Below are 19,862 nucleotides of genomic sequence, written 5' to 3' on the forward strand. Positions count from 1 at the left end.
TTCAAGCCAATGATGGGCCGACGTTTTGCCGATGTTTTAGCCAGTATGCAACCAACATTGGGCCGACGAAGGCCCATCGTATTGCCGACAAAGCTGCCAATGTTCGGCCAACATTGGGCCATATTTCAGCCAATCACATGCCATTTTTACGCCGATGTTTGCTGCACGACGAATATTGGCTATGGATGTACGACCGACATTGGACCAATCCAGGGCCACATTGCAGCCAATCAAATGCCGTTATTACACCGATGTTTGCTGCACGACGAATATTGGCTACTGATTGGCTTGCCATTATGTAACCATTATTGGTAGGGAATTTTTCTTACCGGAAGATTTAAACAATATGCCTCGATGACCCGCTCTTGTAGCTTTGCAGCCCTGTATACTTGGGGCAACATGATTGATTTGTGGGGTTTAACGTCCCAAAACCACCATATGATTATGAGAGACGCCGTAGTAGAGGGCTCCGGAAATTTTGACCACCTGGGGTTCTTTAACGTGCACCCAAATACTTGGGGCAACAGAAAACTGAATGCTGAGAACTGAAAGCAGTTACTCTATCTATTTTATCTTTTATACCCCATTCCCTTTGCTAACACTAGAAGTGTAGTTTTTTTTTACCAATTTATCTTTTGCAATAGCGAGTGCTTTATTTGGTACTGGTATTTGGTACAGCAGATCGAAAAAAGTCGTTAGGAAGTAAATGTTGAAAGCGTATGTCCCCCACTTGCAATCCCCACATATGTCCCCCACATGGTAATCGAGAATATTCATAGTTTAGAGCATTTTTTTGTAACTAAAACATGGTGATGGTGCTTCCTAATCAGCATAAGCTAGCCGAACAGTGCACCACCGACAGTCTGCAGACTATTTATTCTTTGTTTTTTTTATTTATTTGGTACAACAAAAAATGTATACATTGAAAAATATATAAACACAACTAAAAAAGGCCCGCTCTACTGCAGGTCAGGTTGCGTTGGGGGCACAGTGACAGTGGTGCTGTCAAGGCCCTGGCTGCTGTGGCTGGGCAGGAAGCCAGCTGCCGCGAGCAGCGGATAATCTGCACTCTGAGAGTGAGGATCATCGGGCTGCTCCACAACAAATGCTTCTCTGAAGCGCCGCTTCCTGCCCCCACAGCGATCACCAGACCCTGGCAGCCACCTCTTAATAAAGTTGAGGGCCTCCGCCTGGTCGCACCCTGCTTTTTGGCAGATGAGATCTGCATACAAGAACAGAAATACCATAGTACACATGAAGCACTGCAGTACAGAGAATACACAAGGGTACACACACATAAAACAATGAACAAGTCTAACCTGTCATAATCTACAGAGCCTCAGGTTCACAAAGGCCTTTTTCCCTTTTCTGCCATAAAGGCTGTACAGCACTTGCACATCATGTGCCAATACAGCCTTCATGGCATTCACACCAATTTCTCGGAGGCCACGTTCCCCAATCTGCAGGAGGTGCTTGCGCTGTAAAAAAATGCAAGAAGCATAGATGGGGTAAACGCAACAGCACATCGAAATGTTTTCATGATAAAAATCTGCAAGAAGAGGACACTGAAAACAACAACTTGAATTTTTGGGCATCACAACATTTCATTGTTTTTTTTATGCTAACTTCAACTCACTTGACCTAAAATGGTTTCCACATCAGCCCTCTCACACTCAGTGTGAGAACCTTTCAGAGTCCTTCTCTGAATGCAGTTTCGCTGTTATGAAATAAAATAGAACACTGTTATAACCCTTAATAAATATTGATTCTAGCTATGAAATAGTATAATTACTTTGTACAGTGCTCAAATTCCAATACACGTTTCTTCGAGGTTACAATGTCTTTGCCTGAATGTTGACCAGGAGTAGCTTCTACAGGTGAAAAACGATAAAATATGTGGGATTCAAAAAGAAGCTTGGACATGTTTTTAATCAATGCATTGTAAGCAGAGCACAACAAGATAAATGAACATGATCAAGGCGTACTAAGAGGCAACCTTAGAGCGACCAAATCTTGGTCATAGATGAAACTGATGGAAAAATAAAGGTCGCACTAGATGGTCGCGCCATTTGCTGTTTATATTTTTCTGTGATAGCCAACAAAGAGGCATGTCGCTATAGAAATCTCATCACAATAAACAAAGGTGCATTTTTATTCACACTGCGAAATTGGGTGCATGTTAGATTTTTAAAAAAGTAAGAAACCGGCTAACACGAGGCAGGGCGAACTTTAGCTCAAAGTAGAGAGAGCCGCAGCGGACACGAAATAGGGTGATAAATGAACAAAATTACTGAATGTCTGTTTTAAGCAGGCTATTGCTAGTCACTGCCCATCAAACACACGATGCCGCCTACATCGTCTGCTAGCTTAGGACAGTTCACTCGGACTTCACAGACTATAGTGTATACAGTCGAATCTCATTAATTCCAACACACTTAATTCGAACTGACGCTGTGGTCCTATCAAAGCTATACCGCGCTCCGAAAATGCTCTCCGCACCCCGCCCAATCCTGCGGTGGCACTTCAGACACCTCATCGCTGTGCTTGAAGAAGAAAATGAAGAAAAGGAAAGAAAAGACTGCGGTGGAATGCTTGCCAAATGCCAATCTGCGACATTCCTGTGCCACGCTTTGGCTTTTTCCGTCCCTGCCACGTAGAGGCCCTTCTCCTCTTAACACTGCGCATGAAGAGAAAGAGGGGAAAAAAAGCTGTCGCAGAGAGTTGGCTCTCTCATGCCGATCTGCAAGGCGCCGGTGTCACGCTTCCCTGTTTTTCGTTCCTGCTATGTAGAGACTCTTCTCCTTTCAACACCGCGCATGAAGAGAGAAAAAAAAAAGCTGCCGCGGAGTGTCTCTCTCTCGAATGCCGATCTGCTTTTCTCCAGGTGGAGACGCTCCTCCATTCTCATCATGTGCTGGCCACGCTCCGGCTGCAGCGCAGATGGTAACAGTGGAAACACAGTTGTCTTCAAAGAGTGTCAGCACTGGACATTGCCGCGCGGAACTCCTTTGCCAGGAGAATACTGAAGCCGAAGTACAAATGCTTTGCAAAGTGCACGCAAAACTTGTTGACTCATTGCAAGGCCAACGTGTACAGACATGTATTGACTACTTTAATTAATGACGGATGTCCTGTAATTTGTGAATAAAACTTCTCCATGCACATGCATCACTGCATGGTGAGCCCTCCGCTCGTTTACCGTATTTACTCTATTCTACCGCGCCCTCAATTGTAACGCGCGCCCGGTTTCCACGACAAAAAAAAAAAAAAAAAAAAAAACAAACTAAGACATCGGTTGCAACGTGCACCCTTTTTTCTCGTTGGCCCACTTGATCACACCACTCGCGAAAACGACAAACGACTCTTTTTGAGAGCGTCTTCCGTTTATATATGAAGTACGAGGGAAGCTTATGCCTATCTGACGTGCAACAGAGCATTGCTGTCACTCTAGTTTTACCGTGGCTCGATGTCAGTACACAAACTTGCTTCGCCCCCTTCTCCTAGACGGTTGTGGTGCCAGGCATGTCGAAGTAAAGAGGCGTGTGATAGGCATTCCCGATTTGCCCAAGCAGGCAGCCGTTGTTGTGCCGCAAGTTTAGGAGGAACCTCTGAAGACTCTGAAGCTTTTCTTCGTACTCCTCCGGCAACTTCCGGCATACGCCCGTTCGCCTTCGGAGGGAAAAGCCTTTTCTCTTCATAAAGTTCGTTAGCCAGCACCTGCTCGCTTTAAAATGGCTCTGCATTAGCCCTTTTTCTAAGGCTAACTGCATAGCCTGCACTTGGAGCAGTTCTGTCGTCACGGGCCGCTGTGCCGCTCACTGCTTAATCACATACTCGCCGAGCAGCTCTTCAATTTGTGGAAACCGACCCTGCTGTGGTCCACTGAAGCCTTTGCGTGAATCTTTTGCTGTCGACAATATTCTGCTTTTGTTTCCGCCAGTCCCGCACGCACGTTTCGGGAACTCCGAACAACCGCGATGCGGCCCGATTTCTGTCCGTTTCGGCACACGCGATGACTTTTCTTTTAAAAGTAGCATTGTGGTACACTCGTCGAGTTTTTGGAGTTGGCCCTACCATGCCGTCGATGCTAATGTACTACAAGATGACGAACTCCTCAGCACACGTATGAAGTGCCGCGCATGGGAAACACATAGGTAGAAATGACCGACGCGCCATGCCGACGCACGTAGGGGGCGGCCATTTTGTAAGTGGCGATGGCAATAAAATGACGATATTCATTTTTTTTTCGTACTCCATTCTAACGCACATGCGATTTATGAACTCTCTTAACCGGAAAAAAGGTGCGTGTTAGATTCAAGTAATTACGGTAACTTTCATTGTTTTGAACTTCTTTTAATTTGAACAAATTTTCTGGCCTCTTTGAGTACGAATTATTCATATTCGACTGTAGTACAGTGGCTCATGAGATAACCTGACTAGTTTGTTTCCCGAAACACAGTATCTTAAAGCAGTACTAAATTTCTACATGTTACATAGGCATATTAAAAATCAAGAAATATACACCAAAGCCGCAGCCACAGCTTTACTCTGCACAGCTGCATCTGCTGCCTCCACTTCTCCAATTGTACCAGCAGGCAGCCGGGGAAGGTCAGAGGGGCGCTGTGCTGGCTGGGCGTGCTGAGGCACGGACAAGAGCAGAACCTCTCTTTGTTGCTGCCGGATGCCAAGTTGGATCCGCAGGATCCGTAGCAATAGAGCTGAAACATACAAGAGTACATACCATATTTACTCGCACAATTTGCATCCTCACATAATTTGCTCACCAGTATAATTAGCCAGCCTGCTTTACTACAAGAAACTTTTTGCTCGCATACTTTGCCCTCCCCAACCAGCCCGAGCCACCTTGCCAGCACACACACAGACACATTTGACTTCTTTGACTTCATGATGCTCTGGTCAGGCACATCTCTTGTCGAGCAGACGAGTGCAGTCTTACACAAAATGGACTGAGTGCAAGGTCCCTTCTTCCATGAAGTTTTATGCTTTCCCTAGAATATCGAACTTGAAAACTGAAACCTGTTTATGTGTAGTCCGAAATGCCTAAAGGTTTGCCTCCTATCTTCCCACCTCTTCCACGGCAAGAATGTATTCCCGAGACACAGCACAGATGTTGAACGCGTGCAAGGACCTGTCACATCAACTAGATGAGGCAGGTTTTCGCACTCATTTTTTTTTCGGTTTCGCCATCTGGCCATTGCGTTTTTACCGTTCCTTGTGATAGGCTACAATAATTATATACGAGGCAGATTGCTGTTATAAAGCTTACCGAAGAAAACTGAAACCGTGCTACCGCTAAGCACCTCAGCGTGGAGTTCTTCGACATGCAATATTCAGTATGGGAGCCAGCAGAAGAGTGCGTTGAATAAGACTTAGCATAGAAGCTTGGGTGTGTTGGTTAGATATCGGAGGGAACACAACGCAATAGAAGACTGGGACAAGGAATGGACACACACACACATGAAGGGCGACACACACAGCACTGTTTTGGCATCGCGCTTCCTTGTCTGCATCTTACTTTACGTTGGGTTCCCGACAATTATTGGAGAGTACTTATGTTCTCTGGTATAACACTGTCGTGGGAACTGGTTTTTGTGAGCACTGTTCGGAAGAACTTCAAGAAAATGGGGGCATTCGAACAGGCTTAGCAAACAAATGACAATCCGCTTTGAGACTGCTGTGACAGCGCCTGCAACATATATTCCCAGTTGAGCTTTTAGGCCAGCGATTCCTACTAGCTTCGCACATGACCGGATTGACAAAAAAAGTACACATAATACGCGAGTATATACCGCATTTGACTCTGTAGCTTTGATGAACCAGGCAAATACACAAACTTATCCAAAACTCCATTGATTCTGTTGCAAAATTATTCAACAAACAAATTGCGATGTTATTCATGTTACTATACGATTGTGGCACTTTACCATTGCAGCTTTCCAGGAGGCACACATAGTGCAGCGTTAGTTCACCACTCGCAGTTAATTGTATGCAGTAGGTTGCTCACAGCAACTGACTGCATGCAATGGTGAACATCTTGCATGCTTGCACCGCTGTTTCAGCATGCTGGCTGCTTCCCATACGGCTATCAATTGATGTTCACAAAATTGGGAAGATGAAGAAAGACTACACAGTGCCCTCTGGCCACCCTATACTCCAAACCTCCAGCCAATCAACAAACAAAAGGAACAGAAGTATGCAAATGAATATTATTCCTAATGCAGCTGGAATGGAGTGTCGTTTTCACCAATTCTGTGTGTTAAGTCAATATGGAGTGAGTTAACTCCATAAAGTAGCTTTTCTCATAACAGTGTTCACTCTATTGTAACACAAGGAGTGACTTCATAGCATCTAGAAGGAAAAATAGAATCTTCAGTATTTGATAGAAATGTGAGGCTCTACCTTAAAACAACAATAATCTGGAAAAAGAACTCATTACATTCGAAAAAAAAAGGTAGCACAGTTGATCCCCTTTACAAGAGACACTGATGTAACAGACAAACGGGGATAAGAGGCACCAGTGTGCAGGCTGACATTTGGCCCATCATGCATCAGGCACTCCGTAGATGCGCCTTTGCAGCAGCCGGGAGCCCTGCAGTCAAGCATGCTGAGCAAGACTGTTGACCACTGTACAATGACACATTGCCACAAAATTTCAAAACTTCAATTCACAGACTTCTGCAAAAGCTTCTTACACTCTTGCATAATTTTCGCACAAGATTCTCTCATTCTTGCGTGATTTTCGTCAGAACATATAAGTGTTGGAAGTTGTCTGTCCCCAAAAACTTGCACAATACAATAGCATGCATTAAAGTCTATCACTTAATACGTGCATAGTGTAACAATGAAAGGAAACTCACGCATGGTTTGTTCCGAGCCTTCCCCGTGCAGTGCCTCCTTGAGCCTTGGAGAGCACTGTACAGCTAGAGCAAAGTAGCATCGATCCAGTGTTAATGGCAGTTTAACAAGACAACAAAACTAACCCCCATATTCATAAACGCTCCCCGACTCGACTTTCACCCTTCACTTGACAGAGATGAGCACTGTGCCGCTGCTCGTTTGAAAGCAACGCTGCGCTACTCGAGAACCACAGCAGATTATTGCTGGCATGCAGCAATTTTCTCTGCTTAGAGACGGCGCTCCCATCAGCCATCTCAAGTGAAGGTGAAGCGTTGACTGGAGGGACGTTCTAGAATACGGGGGTAAGATTGGTTGCAAGAACACTACAATAGACACACTTAATTTTTACACTTCATCTATATTGTACAGCTACACACATTCTGCATCCTTATAATGCAACATATACATACAGGCTTATAAAGTAAACACTGTAGGCTGCTCAAATAACACCTACACAAAAAAATTACCCAAAAGTGGCCATGCGCAAAGTACTTTTATTTGAAACTCACAAAACTTTTGCGGTGATGGAGAATAAATAAGACAGGTTACGCTTGGAGGCACATGAGACCTTCGCAGCTTTCATAAAGTACAAAAAACAATATGGTATGTGTGTGTGTATGTACGCATGAAGCTTCAGCCTTTACATACGGTTTCTTGAAAGAATCGACTATGAATTTTATGGCACCTGTGTCCTTCAGCGCAATTGAAAGCCTGCTGATCAGTGTGTGCAATTGTGGAATAGTTACATGGAAAATGGCGTGAAACACCTAAAATCAAATTTTTCTAGCTAGGAAATATGCAGCTGTCTATACACAACACATGCTGCAAACACTGGGAGGTGACCACAAGAGTGATTTGAGTGTAAGCGGCAGTATTCCGCATTCATGCACCCCGCCATTTTCAACTGTTGCCCAAAAGCAGCACCACTTCAGCGTGCTACTTTTTTTTTACATCATAAACAGCACGGAATACAGCGAGAATGAAAACAACATATGCAATTAAATTATGAGCACTATTTATGGTGCGCATGATTGATTGATTGATATGCGGGGTTTAACGTCCCAAAACCACTATATGATTATGATAGACGCCGTAGTAGAGGGCTCCGGAAATTTAGACCACCTGGGGTTCTTTAATGTGCCCCTAAATCTGAGCACACGGGCCTACAACATTCCCGCCTCCATCGGAAATGCAGCCGCCGCAGCCGGGATTCGAACCCGCGCCCTGAGGGTCAGCAGCCGAGTACCTTAGCCACTAGACCACCGCGGCGGGGATGGTGCGCATGAAAAAAAAAATAGGCCATTGTACAACGACGAATTCATAATTTGCCTTCACGGACCTTCTGTTAGGCTGCACCACATACAGACTTTTTGTGGCTTTCAAAAGAGATTTGAAAAAAAAATAATAACCGTGTTTACTCTCGTCATGAGCGCACTAAGTCACTCCCATTTCAGTCGCCAAAATTTTGAATTTTTTTTCTTCCACATATTAGACACACATCCTACGTTCATCCACTGCAGTCCCACAGTTCCCCCCCCCCCCCCCCCCCACCGTTTGCCGCCTTCGCTCGCTGCCACGTACCATTTTATTTTTGTTTCTACTTGTTCACGGCACGTCCCATGTCTTTCTTAATTATCTGTTGTAACATATGTGGCATTATCTTGTTCCCGAGGTGCCACAGGTGCTCTGCTATGTAGATGCACCATTAAACTAGTATTTTTGATCAACTGTGCATTTCTGATGTTTACCTTGCAAGTACGTAAAACTGGCATGCTTCTTGATCTACGATACGCATGTGGCTTGTCTCACTTTGAAGGAAAAGTTAGCATACAATGGTGTAAATGCTTAGAATTTTAAATATTGAGGCAGCAGCACACCGGAGATGATCATATGGTAAAGAAACGAGTGCTGCCTTATTACTGGCAAGTTGTCACTTATATGTACAAATAAATTTTGCGAGCTAAAAAAATTACAAAAGCACAGCGAGGCTATGATGTGGTTCAACCTGTGGATTCGCTCCATTTATCACGCCATATGATGAAGCTTCCTTTGGTAAAACTGCTCAGATAAGAAAAAAAGTTTGCTGTCCAATACAGCAACTATACAAAGTGTGCACGTGCATCTCGCAGCGCCTTTTCGTCACTTCCGAAATGCGCCACCAACATGCCCGGGCACCAACCGAATCTATCGCCTACAACTGCCATGTTGTCTCCTCGTGCTTGCACCCGTTAGTTTTGCCTCACTATGCAAGTTTGAGAAATTATGAGCTGCTAGTGAGGCACGTTGATTTAGTAGTCCACACAGAGGGAGCAGAGCTTAGGGTGTTTCTTCGCTGAAACTTATAACCTGAAATTGAGAACGCACATTCCGATTTACCTAAAAGTACCAGCGTATTTGGCTGGTGCAGATTAACAAAAGCTACTTGAAGAAACTTTGCAATAATTGCATCTTCAGGTGCAACTTCATTACGAGTAAGTGCCATAGCCAAGTATTTACCTGCAAACAGATATAGCTTACCAAGATACTGTACATACAAACTTGTCCGCAGTTAAAATCATGATGGCGAGGAAGGCGGTTAAAATCGTGATGGCGATCGCGGAGATTCGGTATTGCATTGAAACAAACTATAAAGAATGGGAAACAATATTAGTTCACTTTGAAGTATAGCCGATCGGTTCAAGTTGGGCGTCAGGATTTTTTTAATTAGTCAATTAATTCTATACACGATCTCTATCATGTTCAGTGACTCCACTGTACATTAGCGTACAACAAAAGCAAAATACAAAGTGAAAAGTGTGTTAAAGCATACGCGAAAAATAAAGTGATGACTAGCATTACCGCGGCACACACCACGCAAAGTCGCTATCTGCCTTGTATAATATTTTCCTCGACTATTTCCACAAATTGCAATCAAAGAGGCTCAAGCTCAACATCAGCACTGTTTAAAACACTTGGGGGGGAGGGGGGGGGGCATTGCTACTTTGGTGGCGTAGGCCGTGACAATATATTCATAATATTATATCTCTTGTAAACTTGCCTAGCTCTGCACGACTAGTATTCGATGGGAGCAGCTGCGCTTCGCACATCCACTCTTAAAATTGCGGCTCAAGAGATTTTGAGCTTTCACTTGTTTTTGGGCCAGGCAATTTGTAGTGAAAGCAAGATAATAGGCCCTCATAGGTTGTGGCGGGCAGCCGGTGTACGCCGTGGCTGGTATATGTGTCGCACATCTTGATTATCTGGTCTTGTATCGAGTGAACGAGCGAGGCCTTCCTAATCCAATGAGCTCGTTAAAGTGAGACAACAAAAAACCACAATGCTTCCACATCTTTCATAGCAACAGATGACGAGCCCCCAACAAACCGCACTGCAGCACGTAAACTGCCGTAGTAAGTACCCAGGGAGTTACCCGGGCATGGCGGGAGAGGGCGACAACGGCAGAAGTGACATCACAAGAACACTATGTATAAAGGGGACATTTAAAGACTTTTTTCCCATTTTTGAACTTCGTGCACTGTTCTGTCACAATTTATAGCTCAGAATAGTTGTATTTTGAAAAGGGCACTAATTTATAAGCCCAATGGTTCAAGGATGGGTGCATTTAGGGGGCCCATTCTACGTTTTACTTATGCCCTTCAAGAACTTGCTTACAGGGCCAAAGTCCTGTTTCAGAAAGAACAGGCTAGTGCGTGGCCAGCAGTCCGTCAAGAATTAGTGCTGGCGAGGTTTGGAAATGCAGCGCATGAGCATCCTCATCTGCTACTTCTCTGCTCATGCTCTCGGGGCTTACTTGCGAGGCACGGTCCTTCGCACTTTTCATTTTCACACTGTAAATCAACTGATACCAACTCTACCTTCCATTATTTATAAAGCAATATTTCATGGTCACGAGGACGAGCTTAAAATGTTTACTACATCAGACCTGAACAGCATTTTGAGTCATCGAAACTTGCTAGTTGCAGCGAGCATTATGCGAAAAATATGATGTGCTTTACGGTGACAACTTGCAAAACACTGCAGCAACGATTACAATCATGTATTTTTTGTGCTCACAGGAAATCCCTGAAGCAGGAGGCACTGGGCTAGATAAATTGCGCAGCTAAAATACGGATGCGCTTTCTAATGCTGTCATGCGTACAGGCGGAGAAATGGCAGACAAAACTGGGCGCACCCCGATTCTATGCGCATGCGTCCCATTCACAAGCCTCGCTGCCAGTTAGCACCACATGGCTCACTGTCCATGAGCTCGCTTGTTTCCTGTAACAGTGGACCATACAGTACACCTATTTAAAAACGAGGATAGAATGTATATAATGCAGCATCTGATGAAGCCATGACGATGTGTTGCTGATGAAATCTGGAACTCTAGTTAGTACCCTTATTGTTAACCGGCCGACCGACTAGCAAAAAGATTTGCGACTGAAATGATGGCATCTACAGCTGCCCTTAGAGGGACACTGAACAAAGTTTTTGCCGCCGAGATTTTCAGCCAAAGCAAAAGATTGGGCCATGAAATTCATAGACAATAATAATTTCAAGCAGAAAGTACGAAAACATACTGAATTTAATGAGCCTTTTACAAAATGCCGCGTCTAGCTCTAAGACACGGCGTTTTCTAAAAGGTCGCGACATTTATTTTTCAAGTTTTTTTGTTATTCAAGACAAATCTACGGTGCATTGTTCACAGAAAACAAAATTGCCTCGGTAAGATTTCTTTGCGAGCAGCTTACTAATTTTAAGGCAGGCGCGTTGATTCGTGAACTGAAGGATGCGAGTGATCGATCTTGCCTGCTAGTGGCTAGGCGACAAAGGCTTTACCTCATGTCCTGGTGTAGCTAAGTGACGCAAATGGAGCAGAAAATGTGCATTATCATTCATTTCACCTAAATATCACACGTATGTGACTTATTGCCGGTGACAGGTGATCAGGATGAAGTCGACAAGTTGCAAATCTGAACAAGAATTCACTCGAATGAAAAACCAACCTATACTCACGTGCACGGTGAAGTCGAACACGTCGTCCGTCAATGTTGTCGCTGATGCCCGAAGGAAAAGAGAAAAAAGAGAAGAGGACAAGCGACAGGGTCGTCTCTTTCTATAAAGTCGGCAGAACTGCCAGAACGGCCAACACAAAAGGCATCGGGTTGACATTCCTCCATCTGGGCATCAGTCGCTCCACCCGGGCATGCAGCTGCTACTGGTTCTACTACTATCCTCTTCCCCGTGCCTCTTCCCGACATTGCAGTGTTGCTGCCATACTCGCGAACCTTTTTAAATTAAAGCACGCAATCATGTATTATCGTGCGTCATACTAAACTTAAAAACAGTGCGCCGGTACATGAGATCACGAAGCGCGGTCCACGCCATCACAAGAGCAATTAGAGCAATGAAACAAAGAAAACAAAAATGTATAAAATATTCTGTCTCAATACGATCCGCAATCCAGTTTCCTGCAGCGGCTTTTGGCTCTGTATGAACGGCCAAGCCAGTGCCAAGCCAAGCTTGCGTCCCTGATCAGCTGTTTGTTTCCATCGAGAATTCAACAGTGAACTGGCAATTTGTTTAGATGATATTACGAAAGGGCTTGAAATTGAATATTTCTCTACGTACTACTGCTGTACTTTTCCTCTCTGTTTCCTGATCACAGTAATGAGATTGAGGAGGTTACAATTTAGAAAACAGCAAGTGCAGCTCAAGCATTGCTAGTATCGCTGTTTCGGTAATAAAATGTTACAAAGATTTTGCCCCGCGACCTGCTTGCCGTGTTCGAGCACCCAGTAGAAATTTACGGTGCCGCGTTTGAAAGAGTTGAATAATATTGCAATATTACGAAAGAAAGGCTCTGAAGCAACATCGCCTTTTATCAGGCCTACACCTCCCACACCTAGACGAGTAAAACTCGTCGATATTATCTTGCAAAGCCGTGTATAATATTTAAAACACGTTCTTTAGCCCACGATGAATTGTTCTCTCGTGTGGCTTCTCCATTTGGTACTGTCATGTTAACTTACAAAGGCAACTGTCCATATTTAGTCTCTTTAGATGTTGCAAAAGCTTGACACGTGGTGTGTATGCCATACTGATAATTCTCCTCGTAATCTGGGTCCGCCTCTTTAAACAGCGTCGCATTTTATTGTTCCCAATTGTGTTTGTTTTATACTGTAAGCGAGCTGTGTGATTTCATCAATATTCACGAGTGTTCCCTGACTATACAAACACGTGCGTCTTATTTGGTGCGGTGCACGTTTGTATGTAGCAAAAAATGTCATTTCGTCAGCGTGTGTCTGCATACACTTGCATGCCCTGCAGTACGTGTACATAATTGATGCAGTAAGGACTGCAATGCATAGCCTTGCATGGGGCATATATTCCATGCACCCTCAGAGAAATGTTGTTTGTTATGAGCCTACTGTTTATCATTACATTTTTTTTTTCGTTAAAGTTTCATCTCCATATAAAGCAGATGTATACAGGCACGAGCTTAAGCAGCTTCCTCGTTGTTCCATTTTAAATAAAAACACCAAGCCTACCCGAATCAATGATCTGTTTGCTATCATTACTGTTATGTGTTCTACGGTGTACACAAGGGGAGTAGTATACAAAAAATAGGGAGGGAATGGAATGCCCTGCCTGCATGGCTGCGCCGTTTCACAAGATCAGGCGCTGCGCTGTGAAGCTTCCTACCGGCCTGCAGAAATTCAAGGGAGCGTACAATAGCGAGGTTCAAGAGGACTTGTGGGGAATACTAGACACACTGGGTGTAAAAGATGGAGTCACTAATCGTTTAAAGGAAATCTATAAAACTTACAAGGTAGTTAAAAAGTGGGAAAAACAGGTATCCAAGCCCACAGTGGTGAAACGTGGACTTAGGCAGGCGTGCCCACTGTCACCCTTCTTATTCATGATGTACCTACAAGGATTAGAGGCCAAATTAGAGGCAAGGGAACTTGGCTTCAACCTCTCTTTAGTCAAACAAGAAAAACTCATTGATCAGGCACTACCAGCATTAATCTACGCAAATGATATAGTGCTAATGGCCGACAACAAGGAAGATTTGCAGAGGTTGATGGACATCTGCGGTAATGAGGGAGATAGGTTAGATTTTAGATTCAGTTAGGAAAAATCAGTAGTCATGATTTTTAATGATAACAAAGGTAGTGAGCTTAGAATACAGGAAGTCACGCTAGAGATAACAGATAAATACAAATAACTGGGCGTATGGATAAGCAAAGGGACCGAGTACCTGAGGGAACACGAAATATGCGTGACGACTACAGATAACAGGAATGCAGCAGTGATGAAAAATAGGGCACTGTGGAATTAAAATAGGTATATTGTTGTGAGAGGAATATGGAAAGGGGTCATGGTTCCTGGGCTGACGTTCGGCAACTCGGTCTTAGATTAGAAGTTCAAGCAAGATTAGAACTTAAGCAACGTGGAATAGGTAGGCTTGCTTTAGGAGCTCACGGGAATACACCATTTCAGGGAGTACAAGGTGATATGGGATGGACATCATTTGAGGGCAGGAAAGCTAGCAGCAAGATAAAATTTGAGAAGCGATTGAGAGAAATGGGGGAGGAGCGTTGGGCTAGGAAGGTTTTCAGCTACTTGTACATGAAGAGTGTCGATACAAAATGGAGGAAGCGAACCAGGAAATTGACTGGTAAATACTTAGAAAACAGCAGCTGGCCAAACCAGAAAGAACTATCGGTTGAAAAGGAACTGCAGGAAACGGAGACTGACATGTGGAGAAGTGGTATGATTAAGAAGTCTGCACTAGAGATGTATTGAACTTTTAAGCAGGAAATTGTCAAAGAAAGAATCTATGATAATACTCAGGGTAGTTCTCTACTGTTTGAGGCCAGGACGGGAGTATTGCGAACCAAGACATATCGGGTCAAATATGAAGAGGTAAACAGAATATGCAGTGCGTGCGAAGAGAAAGAAAAAACTGCCGAACACTTGACAATGCTCTGTAAAGGGCTTCACCTTATAGTTCAAGATGATGGCGCAGAGTGTTTCAAAGCACTGGTGTTTAGGGACAGGGAGGGCAAAATAGACTTTAAGTGGGTAAACTTAACTAGAAGGAGGTTATCTGATTGGTGGCTAAAGTCAAGGCACGATTGAAAATTAAACCCTTCACTTCAAAGTACCCGTCCAACTTTACTATTTAAAGGGGAAAAAATTCTAGTGGTTAGTTCACTAAGCATTACGGCTAGGTGACGTTAGCCGCCGCCCGATCTAAAGGGTACGGCCACATCCATCCATCTATCCAGCCAAGAATATGCTCTTTGGCTTGTTGCTCCAGGCCTAGTCAGGTAGATTTTCTGGCCTCACCGTTGAATTGTTTGCTCGGGTTGTGGCTTGCAAACATTGCGGTTTTGGGCTTCGTATCATCTTGTTCCGTCATCATGTCCTCCAAGTGGAGGACATGTTGCAGTGTGAGGAGGGAGTACGACAAGGCGCTGATAGAATGAGCTATCAGTCTTACCAGGCAGGCGGTTGAGAGCGCACCGAGGCAGCTGACGCACACCAGCACTATCTGCTTCCTGTATAATACAGACTAGGGAATTATAGAAACACAGAGCAGAAATCAACTCTTGTGCCTCTCTCATGCACTCACAAGGCGGAACCTGCTTCGAACACTGAGGACCGAGCTAAGCAACACCATGCAAGACGATAAATCATGGTCTCCTATTGCAATAATGATTAAGGCACGCATGCAACTTAAACCATTGTCACGCAAAATGAATTCACAACACCATCGAAGTGAACCCAAGGCACGTGCTGATTATTATGTACGGTACTAGCGCTAAATTCATGCAGACGCTTAGTTGGCGCTGCAGTAGGCCTAGTTGAAGGAATGGCCACAGCTACTGCTGTGATGGAGAACGGGCTCATTAACATCTTCATGTAGATTAAAACGGCTTACCCCGAAATGGCTGGGAGTGTCACGCTATCCCTAGCAGTGGCACATGCAGTTGCATATTTAACGATTACAGAAATGGCGTACCGATTTCCAAAGCACCTATCAATACTTCCGTCAAGGCGTAGCACCACACACTTTATCGCACATTTCGGAAAACATTCCTTTTTCTCTCAATCTGGTGGCTAGGCATGACTACGCCCAAGAATAAGCATGTTATTATGTATGTCGGAGGTATTTTCATCTGATCCCTGAAAAATTATTTTACTAAACCCATGGAAAGAAAAAGAAAATGGAATTTGCACCTGTCATCACTTTGCACCCCATCACAGGAATGGGATCAGATTGGCCTGGCGCTCAATACTCCCTTACGCTTAATCAGAGCTCGGTCTGGCACCAGCTCCAGACAAAACCATTTATAATCTCCTGTCTGGCACATCTGTTTTACTCTGCTCTCTCTCAACCAGAGTGCACCATGCACCGGTGGTTCACCCCTGGTGGATCTTTTTCACTGTTTGTGAATTGCACACAAAGCCCTTACTGGTAGATCCTATTTTCAATTCTTCACTATTCTCACGGGAGGCCACTCTTTGGGCAGCTTACATCACGACATGTGCGTGTCATGATGTCAGTGCCGTCTTTTTCAGAGTCGGCGCCGTCTTTTCTTTCTCTTTTGCTCCTTCCCTGTCCTGTGTTCCTGGTGTTGCGCTGCAAACAAGTGAAGATGTTAAAGAACACCAGATGTGCAAAATTTGCTTCTCATTAATATATCGTGGTTTTGGGAATTAAAACCCCAGATATATTGAAAGAAGATGCATGAAAAACAGCCTCTTGCCCTTGGACGCTTGGGTGCTTGTCGCCATGTCACCCATGCCATTGCCAAGGGAAGGATGATATTGGAAACTGGCAGAAAAGGGATGACAGACTTCTTAAGCTATGCTGCCATTGAGATTTTCAGCTGTTCACGCAATTCTCACATGTGGCTTTGATGCAGCTATGCACATATCACACAAGCATGCTGACTGTACAGTTAGTATAACTGCAACCTTCATGTACCCAGCTTTCATGTACCCTCTATGACATTTCAGAACATCTGAGTCAGTGTTAGCATCAAGTTATGTTCTTCATGCTGGGGAACCAGTTCGATGAGTTACCATTTCTACAGAATGAAGCCCTGTCTACCTGGAACAAGCTGCAAGATATATAACTAAACGACCCTTTTCAGGGCCAGTCAATCTCTGTCCGGCTTGGATGCAACAACTGATTCCCTTTATCATCAACCCTCAATAAAACTAGCAAATGTTTGTACATGTGCAAGCAGTGTCATTCAATATCTTAGGAAATGCTTGTGAAGCAATTTCAAGGAGAATCGTTTTTCTGATCTCATAGTGAGGCATTAGGAACACCTTAGTCACACCAAATGCCATTATTCAATGAGAGGAACAAGAGAAATATTTCACTGGGAACTATGAAGTAAACAAAAAAACAAATGTTTTCAGATACTGCGAGATCATTTCATAAAAAAAGCTCAGAAGTTGCTATGTGTGGCCACATTTAATCTGTGCAAGCATCGTGTGGTTACACAACTCTGTACCAAACATAGGTTCAGCTTTCTGGAATAGACCACGCTGCACAAGCTAGCTCATTGCATGCACTTCTGTACCCTGCCAGAGAATATTTTTACCACCAGTATATTGTAACGTGAAGTGAAATGGTGATTGCATACTAGGGCGCGTCCTGCAGGACCCCAATAAAGTTGTTTCACTTGATCGGTTGGTGTGCTGTAAGCAGAACATTTCCAAGAAAAATCGTATAGTTTGGAGGAGGACTTAAGCAAGGAAAGGTGTAGATAAAACACTGGATTCACTGGCATTATCCTCACCAAGTATAACATTGTTTTTCTGGTGAAGCTTTGTGTCTGAACAGCGAGCAGGATAAGCTGGTAAAAACATGCAAAATGGGAAGTCTAGCACAGCTATCTGTGCAGTACTGCTCATTTCATGGAGCATTAATTTCACAGGCTTTGCTCATTGTTAGCGTTAAGCCTATATTATGTCCACTGCAGGGTGGAAGCCCAATCAATGTTCCCTGTCCTGTATGAGCCAATTTCATATTATGGCTGATAATTTCTCGATCTCATTGGAACTAATCACCTGCCACCCTCTGCTACATTTCATGTGTCCTAATATAAATTAATTGACATTACTGACCTGTCATCCATCTTTTTTCTCATTCCCAACTAATGCATTCATTTTTGATAAACTCTGCTTTCTTCCCATGTCTTAATATTATGCTAGCCTTTTTTCATTTTTTTGAAACATTATCTTTGCTCCGAAGCTAGAAGTTATCAGAAAGAACATAACGACATTCTACCTCCTGAGCATATGGCATCATCAATACAAAAATGTAATAAAAGTGAGAAAACATCCTATGTATATAAGAGGCCCTAAAATACTGCATGAGGCAACAAATAAACTGGTATTTGTATAAAGACAGTGACAAAAACTTTGACTACTGTCACTTATTCTGATTCTTGGGACATCTTTTTTAGTACATCATAACACATAATTACACATTTACACAATTTACACAGAGGAATTGCCACCACGTGCATTGAGGCCACCCTTCAGAAGTCATGTGAGCACAAGGATGAGGTAAGCCTTAAAAACCAGATTAAAAGACTAAAGGATGCTGGATATCCCAACAGCACCATCACACCTTTGTGCTAAACCCTCCTGCAGAGAGTCAAGTTAAACAACACAGGACCAAAATAAAAACAGAATGACCAAAGATCTTTGCATGCTATACCGTACGTACATAAGGTGTTTCACAATATAAAGAAAATAGCGAGCCGATATGATTTTATCTTGTTACTTGCCATCCCTTGCAAGTTTTCAAAAGTGTGTGTACTAAAAAGCAACAGGAATAGCCATTATTTCACCATTCGTCACGAGAATAGGTATACTGAATGCCAATATAATGTTGTGTATGAGATACTATTGACACGTGGAAACGTAAACATAAGACAAATTGGGCAATGCCCCAATGTTTGAGCAAGACAGCATGCTTAAAATGTTAAGAATGGCTATGGTAGTCGCATGGCCATACACTGTAAAGAATGTGTGTGCAGTTCTATGTTTCATAAAACACTGTTTTTGAAGAAAGCAAGAACAAGAAATGAAAGAGAGACTGTGAAAGCATTTTCTTGTCAGGAAGGCCATGGATCAGTGCATCAGTATACCTTCACTCATCCATTCGGAGAGAGAGTATTCTTTTCTCAGTTAAGATTATATTATCATGGTCTCACATGTGTCGTTGTGCATGAGCACTGTTCTTGTACTCTGTAAAAAAGTGGGCGTAGTACCTTCAATAAAATTTAGTTGGCAGTCAGCGCTCTTTCCTGTCCTTTTTGTCTCTTCCTCAACTTCTCTCACTGTTACTAGAACACAACCACGATGAACCAACTTGCCCAGATTAAGCTATTGTTGACGAAAAGTCACAGCATGAAAATACTTCAGGGGCTCAGAACCTCCTCACTACCCGTCTAGTTACGGCTCTGGTCTATGTGTTCCGAGAGTGAAGCACTAGTGGAGCTATCTAACTACCTAACGGTGAGGAGGGTTTGTGTATACTCGAGCTTGTTTCATGACATGGTGAGAGGTGGCAGGTTGTTGAAATAATATGCTGTGTGGGAGGTCAAGATTTTGATTGAGAACGCTGAGTATGAGCCAGTGACATTAGGCGTTCAAGACTTTTTGCGATATTCACTCTAGCATAGGACCTTGGTTGGTGGTTGACGTGTGCATTTGATCACATTCTAGTCTTCCATCATTATTTTTTTGCCGCTTGGCGTCGACGCTCTTGAGTTGTACCAAAGTAATTAAGCATCCAGGTACAAGTATCTTCTGTCAGTGTTTCAATGAAGAGCTGAATATGAGTAATAGCTTCCATCGATACTTCTGGCATTGGTGTATGCACATTTCTTTAGAAGTTTTCTTGTAAAAAAGGCATTAAAGGT

Source organism: Rhipicephalus microplus, chromosome 7, assembly GCF_043290135.1.
Source record: "Rhipicephalus microplus isolate Deutch F79 chromosome 7, USDA_Rmic, whole genome shotgun sequence".
In the NCBI taxonomy this organism is placed as follows: Eukaryota; Metazoa; Arthropoda; class Arachnida; order Ixodida; family Ixodidae; genus Rhipicephalus; species Rhipicephalus microplus.